The sequence below is a fragment of the Petaurus breviceps genome, unplaced genomic scaffold (genome assembly GCF_028583685.1).
Source record: "Petaurus breviceps papuanus isolate PSGF00001 unplaced genomic scaffold, PetGlider_PUasm1.0 229, whole genome shotgun sequence".
NCBI lineage: Eukaryota > Metazoa > Chordata > Mammalia > Diprotodontia > Petauridae > Petaurus > Petaurus breviceps.
In genome coordinates this window covers 24,693,298-24,703,349 of record NW_027185903.1, presented here as the reverse complement: position 1 = coordinate 24,703,349, position 10,052 = coordinate 24,693,298, and the positions used below count along the sequence as shown (strand labels likewise).

Sequence of the window (10,052 nt, the reverse complement as noted above, 5' to 3'; positions counted from 1 at the left end):
CAGCCCCTAAACCAAAGGGGTTTGGAGATAAAGAAACCAAGTTCTTTTCTGCAGAATCTCAATTATTTTTAGTGTCATAAAAGACCACAGGCACTGCTGCTTGGATCATTTCCAGTTTGGAAATCTAGGAGCATGAGGTGTCCATTTTTTCTCCTTTGCTGTTGCGTGATGAGTTAATAAAGAGGAAATATCACTGTAGACTTTGTTTCTTCCTGTGTCTGATAAAGCCCATATTTTAACGGAGTTACAGAAGTCTCTACAGAATACAAGTTCAAAGACAAATTAAAAACATATCAAAACTTAACCAGAAAGTATCCAATTTATTCCTCTGATCAGGACATGAAAATAGGTATGTAGAAAATCTGAATGTTTTTACCTTCAAATTTAATTTGGATCTTTCTAGTAAATAACTTTGATCATAGAAAATAAATGTGTTTAATTTAGAGTGAACTTTATAAAAATGTTTATTAAATTTAGCTCTGTAAAAGATTTGGCTTTTTGCTACTGTAATGAAGCCGGCCTTTCTTTGTCAGTCATTTAATATCTTAGATGATGCTTACTAATTTGCTTATGGTATCAAATGAGAAATGAGTCAGTCTGATGTAATGGTTAGATTCACAAAAGCCTTGGTTCAAAACCTGCCTCTGATACTAGTTATGTGACCATAGGCAAATATTTTAACCTTTATGTATCTCAGGAAACTCCCTAAAAGTGAAAGCATAGGTTTGTTAATGTTATTTCCCTACTCAGGAGGATGCAGTGTCTCCATATTATAGTATGGCAGCAAGATTGTGCAGTGGATAGATTGCTGGGTCTGTAGTTAGGAAGACCTGAGTTCACATCTGGCCACAGACACTTACTAGCTGTGTGACTCTGGACAAGTCACTTAACTTCTGAATGCCTCAGTTTCCTTTACTGAAAATGGGGATAATAATAGCACCTACCTCCCAGGGTTGCTGTGAGAATCAAATGAGCTAATTGTAAAAAGCTTAGCATAGTGCCTGGCATATAGTAAATGCTTTTTTGTTTGTTTGTTTTTTAATACGATATCTTATTTGACATTTAAAACTTTGCACAATCTCACTTTAACCTATTTTTCCATTGTGATTTCACATTGATTTGCTCATGTACTCTCTATTCCGGCCTGAAATAATTTTTTTATTTTTATTTTTAAAAATTAAAAAAAATTTTTTTAAAGCAATTGGGGTTAAGTAACTTTCTCAAGATTACATGGCCAGTTATTTTGTGTGGGTGTCAAGTATCTGAGGCCGAAACCGATCCCAAGTCTCTCAACTCTGGGCCGGGGCCACGCTCCTAGTCACTGTGCCACCTGGCCGCCCCATCCAGCCTGAAATATTTACCATTCCCTGGACACAATATTCCACCTTCTGCTTCTATGCCTCTGTATTTTCTGGAATGCTTTCCTTCTTTACATCTCTCTCTTAGAACCTCTAGCTCAGGGCTGAGGAACCTGGGGCCCTGAGGCCACATGTGGCCCTCTCGGTCCTCAAATATGACCCTTTGACTGAATCCAAACTTCACAGAACTTCTGTTTTACAGAACAATTCCTTTTATTAAGGGGATTCTGGTCATGGAATTAGCATATTAGTTACCTCTTCCAATTTAAAGTAAGTGAAGAAATGCTACACATGGATGTCTTAACAAGACAAGAAGTTTCTCAATTAATCAATCAAAGACTGTAAATTAAGTATAAAAATGCCTTGAAAGCCATTGGATGACAGAGTGATGGTGTGAAAGGAAATCTCTTCTGATTGGTTGGTGAAACCTGTCCATGCCTTATCAGTTAACTATAAAATATCGAGGTAGCTCTATGACCTAGACATTTGAGCTTCTAGTGGTTGAGAGGACAGAAGGCTTCCCCTGAAAAGGAAATTGCTGGAGGGAAGAAAAATGCCATTGACCTCAGCCTTAGTCTCTCCCCACCACCAGCTGCCTCCCCTTGGAAGAACTTCAATGGTTCCAGAGGATTTTGGACTTTTTACCTGTCCTTTTAACATCCTAGCATCATCCCCAGAACAACACTAGCTTGCAGCAGTGTCTGCATCAGCAACTGAGAATAGACCAGATGTGATGAGGAAAGGCAGGTTCAAGGCTGCACAAAGAACCAGCAGGAAAGCTACACCTTACCTAAGCAGGACATTTTGAGGACTTTAGGAAATGAACTTCCAGAAGCTGGAAGTTACTCCTTTGCTATACATGGTCTCTAAATTTAAGCCTACTTTCCCCTGTACTCTCTATGTACTTGCTGGTAGGATAATGTGTCTTAGGCTTTTAGGGGGATATTTTATGCCACTGCAATATGTCTTTTCTTGTTGTTTAGTCATTTCAGTCACATCCAATTCTTTGTGACCCTATTTGGGGTTCTCTTGGCAAAGATCCTGGAGTGGTTTGCTCTTTCCTTCTCCAGCTCATTTTACAGATGAGGAAACTGAGGCAGACAAAGTTAAGTGACTTGCTCAGGGTCACATAGCTAGTGTCCAAGATTGGGCATCCATGGCAGATGATAGTAGGGGAATGAGAGAGAAATTCTCTCTTCCCACCCTGAAAGCAAGAAATGATTCCCTCCCAAAGAATGAGTTCTTCTATAGCTAATTCTTTTCTCTGCTTCCACCATCATACTCTTGCATCTCTGCTGCTGCTGGGCTAGCTCAAACAAATTATTTGGAATCTCTCCTCACCATATGGTTTCTGGAAAATCCCAACCTGGACTCAAGCTCCTGGATTCTAATGACTCACTCTTCTGACCTTTTGAAACTTACAAGGCTATAGACACATCTAATCTCCTTCACCTAATACAGTCAAGATAAAAAGAAAAGAGGTAAAGAACAGTGCTCTCTTCTTAGGAGCTTCAAGTCAGCGTCACTGAAAAGGGCCTGAGCCCTCTTCCCTTGCATCATATTCTGTTCTTGTCTTTGTCTCTTTGTTTTTGTCTTTGTCTCTGTCTCTCTTTCTCCCTGCCCTTCCAGCAGCCAGACAGGAAAAAGTCAGACCAAAGCAAGTCCTTGTCTGGCCAGTGTCTTCTGAATATATCCCAGTTCCAGGTATGTTTCCAATAACCAATCACATAGTTAGCAGACTAGGATTCACCACAGAACGTCTGCTGCAATTTGTGGATCAAGGCACTGCCATTACACGTCATTATACCTTTTTAGAAACAGGCTTCCTAGCCCCTTGCATTTTGGGGATTGTATAAGTTGACACCTCCACTCTCCTCCCCTTATATTTCTAAGACTCAGTAATTCTGAATGTTCTATAAATTGATAAGCAGCCTAAGTACACTAAGATCTGAACTTTGACCTATTCCAGTTCTTACATCATTAGAATGGTGTGAAAAGTCCCTTGATTGAGGACAGAAATTGAGGACTGGGATTTATTCCACAACAGGGGAGGACCATTGAGTTCACTGTAAAATTTATCACTGTAAATTTTTATTCTAAATGCAAAACCATCTTTTTTTTTAAATAGCTTCAGTATTTTATTGGTTTGCAACTAAGCTTGTTAACACTATATAAAGAAAATGTACAAAGGATAACGTAGTTTTTTGGTTAGATTTAAGTCAAAGACATTCATCAATAGGCAATCTGCAAATGTGACTATTCTAAAAGGTTTCTCTATGCCGTCTGATCAAGAACAATTGTCTCTAAATATTATCCACCCAGAAGGCATTGGCATCCATTTGAACTAAACTCAGCATTTTTCAAAATAAGCCCTAATTTAAAATTCTAGCCTATATTTAAACTAAAAACATTTAACTTTCAAGAAACAATAATAAATGAAACAAGGCATTGCTGTGGAATATGGTCTTTGACAAGTCACAGTAAAAAAAAGGACACTGAACTTCCACCTCCTCAAAACAGAGGTTACTTTCTATCCTTCGACCTTGGAAATTCAAAGGAGAAGAACAGCATGTTATCAACTCAGGGCAGGGGTTGCACCCCCTAAAAAAAATAATCCAAGCAGCCAAGCACTGAAACATCTTGGAAGAATTTGGAAAAACCTGAATGTGGGATCAGAAGTTCTGTTTCTAGTCTAATGACCCAAAATGAATGTACTGCTACTAACTGTAACAATGTGATGCTGGACTGAGCAAGGCCTCCCTCATTCACTTGTGGGACACCAAGGTAAGCAAAACCTGCTGCTCTTGGGGAATCCTTTTCTTCTGAGAGGTCAAAAGTGTTGGTGGAGCTCCTGGGTGTGTAATGAGCACACAAGCCTCTGTGAGCTGCAGACTCCTGTAGCGGCAAGCACCCTGGAGTCCCTAGGGTGGCTGCTCACACAGGTTCTTGGATCTGCTTTGTTAAAGGAAAGCAACTCAAAATGGGTTAACAAGCTTACTTTAATCAGTCAGACATATATCGTTTACCTTGTTCAGGGGAAAAAGGTCAGCACCCCGAACTTCAAAGTATAGAGGCAGAATTATCAAGACAGAAACAGATCAAGTAGACAGATTTCCAAACTGTCCAACCATTACATCCATACCCAGTCAACATCTGGGTTTCCACATCTGGGTTTTTCAAAGCCGGGGGGCTCAGGAAAACGGCTTCCCAGAATCCATATCAAATCACAGAACACTTCTCAAAGTGAGCCCCAAAACAAAGCTACACATCAGGGCTTATATAGCCTTCTCCTGGCTCAGAGAATGTAACAACCTTATTGACTCACTGGCCAATCCAGAAGTATCAACTGAAAAACAATCCTCCCACTCCAGGCTCCAGGTGCACTTTAGCCTAGGGGCAGGGAAGATCTTTAAATTTGCATTTCCACTACAACTCCACATGTGTATTTTTTAAGGCTTGGAGCCATAGCATAGCTAGGCCGAGCCCATAGGTCAAATGATCCTTTCTCCAGTTTGTACTAATTCCATGTTGTATTTAAAACCTACAAGCACAAAAACCTCCTTCTGTCATCATAATCACATCTACTGTCCAACCTAAATTATGATTAATATTCTGTGCCTGAAAATAGTCCCCGTATTTAACAATAATAGCTACACACAAAACAATCCACAGGTTATAATGGTCACCAAAACATGACTGACCCTTGTAGACCAAAAAATGTTTCTAACCATAATCACGGTGCATCAAATTCACAGCCAGGATCCCCAAGATCAGAAGATTGCACAGTACAAATAATAACTTAAAAAAACACACACATATACACACCCACACCCATACATGCCTACACACATGCGTGCGTGCACACACGCACATGCACACCTTACAGAACTGGGCTTGTGGAGACGTTCCATCTGCTTAGCACCAATAAAGGCTTACGTTGCTAAACTGCTCCTCCATGTATTTTGTGTTTGGGCAATATCTCATGGTAGGGCACAGCTGTTTATTGGCTGAGCAGAAAAGAAAATTATGCTTTGTGGCAACCAGAAAGTTTCAAGGTCTTTCAAGTGATATAAAAATGGACCTGCAGAGATACTTTAAGTGTTCTCAGGATGCAAAGTTGGAGCTGAAATGTGATATCAAACCAGTTGTAAAAGTGCACAGCAGCCATCTCTTGAGGTCAGACCAGGTACCCAGATATGCAAAGAAAATTCAAGACACTTCTGCTAATTTTGTATTGAGGATTTGCTCATATTCCTCCCGAATTCTATCTTCATAGTCTTTTAAGAGACGTTCAAACAATATTCCCACTTGTTGTAATGTAAATGTTGGCTGGTCCTTTTTCATCCGGGATGAACCTGGTGAGCTTCGTGCTGTATGTAAGTCCTGAAGAGTGTGAATGACCCTCTGAAGTGCAGGCTTCGCGATGATTAAAGACAACTTCTAATTGTCTCCACCTCTGATAGCGGCTGTATTCTTGTTTGATGTTCTGAAATATTTGCTCCGGGGTCCGCAGGCGGTGGTCACTGCCAGGTGGAGAAAGCGGCGGCGGAAAGCGGCGGCGGTGGCTCAGTGTCTGGAGGCCGCAGGCCCGGCGGGGGGCGCAATGTCGCTGCTTCGGCCGGGGCTCAGCAGCACCGCCTCAAACTCCACGGGCCGCTTCAGCGTCGCCCCACACGCCGTACCGGGGGCCGAAGGACGAAGACAAGGGGGTCAAGAAGAAGGAGGGCGGCGGCGGCAGCGAGATGGCTGACCTGCTCCCGCTCCTCCGCTCGGGGCTCTTGGGTAGCTCAACTTTTTTTGAAAAATAACCATAGGATTAGAACTCAGAGACCTCGGAGACTATTTTAGCCCAATGCCTTATTTTAACAGTAAGGTCACTGTGAATCAGAAACTAGGCAATCAGTAGGCATTTCGTTGCCTACTAAGTGCCAGGCACTATGCTAAACCCTGGGGATACAAAAGGAATTAAAAGGTATCTACTGCCCTCAAGCAGCCTACAGTCTAATAGGGGCAATGATGCATAAACAAATACACACACATATAAAGCAAGCTATAAAAAGGGTCAAAATAAAATAACAGACAGAACACATTAGAATTAAGAGGAGTTGAGAAATGATAGGGCTTACAGGAAGCCAGCGAAGTTAGCAGGTAGGGATAAGGAGGGAGAGCATTTCAGGTATGGGAAATGGCTGTGACTGAGAGATGGGATATCTTGTTCATGGAACAGCCAGGAGATCAATGCCATTGGATGGAAGAATATATGGCAGGGAGTAAGGTGTAAGGAAACTTGAAATGTAGGAGGGGGCTAGGTCATGAAGAGCTTTGACTATGGAACCCATCCTTTTGTATTTGATCCTGGAAGCCAATGGAGTTTCTTGAGTAGGGAAGTGACATGGACTTGTGCTTTAGGAAAATCACTTTGGTGGCTGAATAGAGGATGGATTGTAGTGGGGAGAAACTTGAGGCAGAGAGACCCAATAACAGTCTATTACAATAGCCAGGCAGGAGGTGATGAAGGAGTGGTGGCAGTGTCAAAGGAGAGGAGATGACATTTTAGAAAGATGTTGCAAGGGTGAAACTGGCAGGCCTTGGATCTGAGGGTTGAGAGACAGGAGTTGAGAATGATAATAATAGTAGTTGACATTTTTAGAGTGCTTAGTCTTACTGTGTGCCAGGTATCTTAGTAAGTACTTTACAATCATTACTTCATCTGATCCTTACAGCAATCCTTTGTGATAGATGCTATTATTATCCCCCTTTTCCATATGGGGAACCTGAGGCAGAGTTAAATGATTTGCCTAGGGTCAGATAGCTAGAAAGTATCTGAGGTTGGGTTTGAACTTAGGTCTTCTTGACTCCAGGCCCAGCACACTCTCACTATGGAGCCACCTAGCTGTCTGAAGGACTGGGAGGAAGATGTTGCCCACTACAGTATTAGGGAAGGAAGGAGAGGAGGGCTTAGGGGGAAAGATTATGAGTTCTGTTTTGGACATGTTGAGTTTATGTTGTCTACTGGACACCTTTGAGACATCTGAAATTTGGAGATGTGAGGTTGAAGGTCAGCAGAGAGGTTGGGGTAACTCAGAATCGAACACCTTTTTTTTTCTGAACACTTTATATTTTATCCACTATGCCACATGTGTGAGCCCAGATTAGATCAGATGTATTTGAGTTGCTATTGGAATTTTTTTCACCTGAGACAAAAACAGTTGCATGTGCACAGAAGTGCAGAAAGTAATCAGACTGGAAAGGGGTAGTCTGGCCCTTGCCCTATCAGGTGGCCTGGGTGAGGACATTATGACAACAGGCCCTTGGAGGTGATGCTTACACCTGGCATAGACCAACAGAGGACCTTGCATTAAAGTTGGAGATAGTGGTTATCCTGGGGAGGAAATACTTTGTACCCTTTCTCCCTCCAAAACAATAGTTTGGGGCAAAGCCCTATTCTTTTCATGCTAAGTTATAACACTTTGGTCTAGGATTCAAATATAAGAGGAAAATTCTTCCCACTTTTCAACAGTCTTTTTTATACAAGTTCATTCAATTATTTATAGTGATAATTTTTACAGAAATAGATTTTTTTGTTAGCGAGACTAGCAATACTCCCAGGACTTCAGCGATCCTGTTCATTAAGTGCAAAACCTATGAAAAGAAATGATTGTCAGGACAAAAGAAAATGACAGCTATTCCTAATGTAAGAAGCTAAGGATGAAGAGTTTAGATTTTCCACCATAGGTTAAGGTGTGTCATGTTGTAAAGACCAGGTAAGTATGACTTTTCCTAGTTCTTGTAGAATTTCAAACTTACAGATAGAGGACCACATTTTAAAACTATCATAAATCTGAGTCTAGCTTTCACAAGGCAAGAATTCTATTTTTAGTGTGTCTGGATTGCAGCCTTCCCCTCTGGAAACTGATGATGACTGCAAAGTGAGAATGAAAAATGAAAGTTTAGGAGAGGGGATGGTGAAAAAGAATGAAAATAACATTTAGCCGCTGGAGTTCTGGGCCACTAATTCAGTCCAGGTCAGTGTTAATTACGAATATTTTTTTTTCTTTGGTGCCTACCACAATGCCTGTCACACAGAAGGTTCTTAGTAAATGTATGGTTGATTCTATGGTAGTGAGGCTTATTGTTAATAAAAATATTTATCCTTATCTATATTGATTTATATGTGCTTATCTCAAGGAGACGAATCTATTGTGGATTGTAACCTTGTACTGGGCAGGGACTTTGTCTATCCAATTCCATTGAAAAAGTGCTTCTCACAGATGGCTGTTTAATAATACTTTTGATAATGATGAATTGTGAATGATGAATTTTCTGATATGAAACTGGTTAAATGTAGGGGTGGTAATTGTGAAACATTTCTGCAAAATATGATTATGATCTTCGGTTTGTCCAGATGTGTTCCAAGATGTTAGTCATACCCAGTGATATATTTGCTTTTCATATATCACATTAACAAATACTACAGCACATATTCCTGAAATTCACAAAGAAAAGCACATGAGAAATTTCCTCTTCAATTCTCTTTGCTCATCTGAATGCCTCCCATTCTTCAAGGTCCTTTTCAAGCACAGCTTTGCTGTGCATTTCTCCTTGACCATTTCGGCCCATAATGATCCGAACTCCTTGTCCTCTGTTCCATTCATTTGACACATAGCATATATTGCTATGTATTGTTGGTCAGGTCACAAACACACACACACACACACACACACACACACACACATATATATCCTACCTTTTGATCTAGACTGGATAGCTTTCGATTCTGGCCACAGTGCCTAATATAGTCCACTCTGTATAAAGTAGGTCGACCATAGAATCATGGGTTTAGAGTTGTATGTGACCTTGGGAATCATCTAGTCCCACTAAGGACAGGGAGGTGGTACAGTGGATAGAGCACTGGGGCTTGGAGTCAGCAAGACTCATCTTCCTGAGTTCAAATCTGGCCTCAGACACTTAGTACCTGTGTGACCTTGGACAAGTCACTTATGCCTGTTTGTTTCAGTTTCTTAATTATAAAAAATGAGTTGGAGAAGAAAATGGCAAACCACTCCAGTATCTTTGAAAAACAAACAAACAAACAAAAAACCCAAACAAAACCCAAAGGGGGTCATGAAGAATAAGACAACTGAAAAACCACTGAACAACAACAAAGTCCCACTTTTTAATTTTACAGATAATCAACCAATAGCATTTATTAGGCACCTACTATATACGAGACACAGTGCTAGGTGCTGGAAATACAAATACAATATTGAGACAGTCTCTGACCTCTTTGAAGTCAGGGATTTTCTTCAAGTGGGAAATGTATTAATAGATAAATAGATAAGTAGAGGATATGCAGAAATAAATACCAAATGATTGTAGGGCAGGAGATTGGCACTGGCAACTAGGGAAATCAGAACTGTGTCTTGAAAGAAGTGTCATATAAACTGAGTTCTGATGGGACCACAGGACTCTTAGAGGCAAAGGACAGGAAAGAGTCCATTCCAGGCAAGGTGGCAGACCTTTGCAAAGGCATGGAGATAGAACGTTGTACATGAGAAAGGGCACGTAGACCAATTGGGATGGAGCATTGTAATGGGAATATAAATTTATGTTGTTGCCATCTTTCTAAGATTGTTTTGTGTAAGATCTTCCCTGCCCCCAGGCCATTTGATAGGCTTAAGTGCACCTGGAGCC

The 10,052-nt window shown here is 40.9% G+C and overlaps 1 pseudogene; it reads right to left on the bottom strand.

Annotated features, from left to right (window-relative positions):
* Positions 1–5,322: 5,322 nt before the first annotated feature.
* LOC138167573 (akirin-1 pseudogene) lies at positions 5,323–6,059 on the bottom strand (annotated as a pseudogene).
* Positions 6,060–10,052: the final 3,993 nt, after the last annotated feature.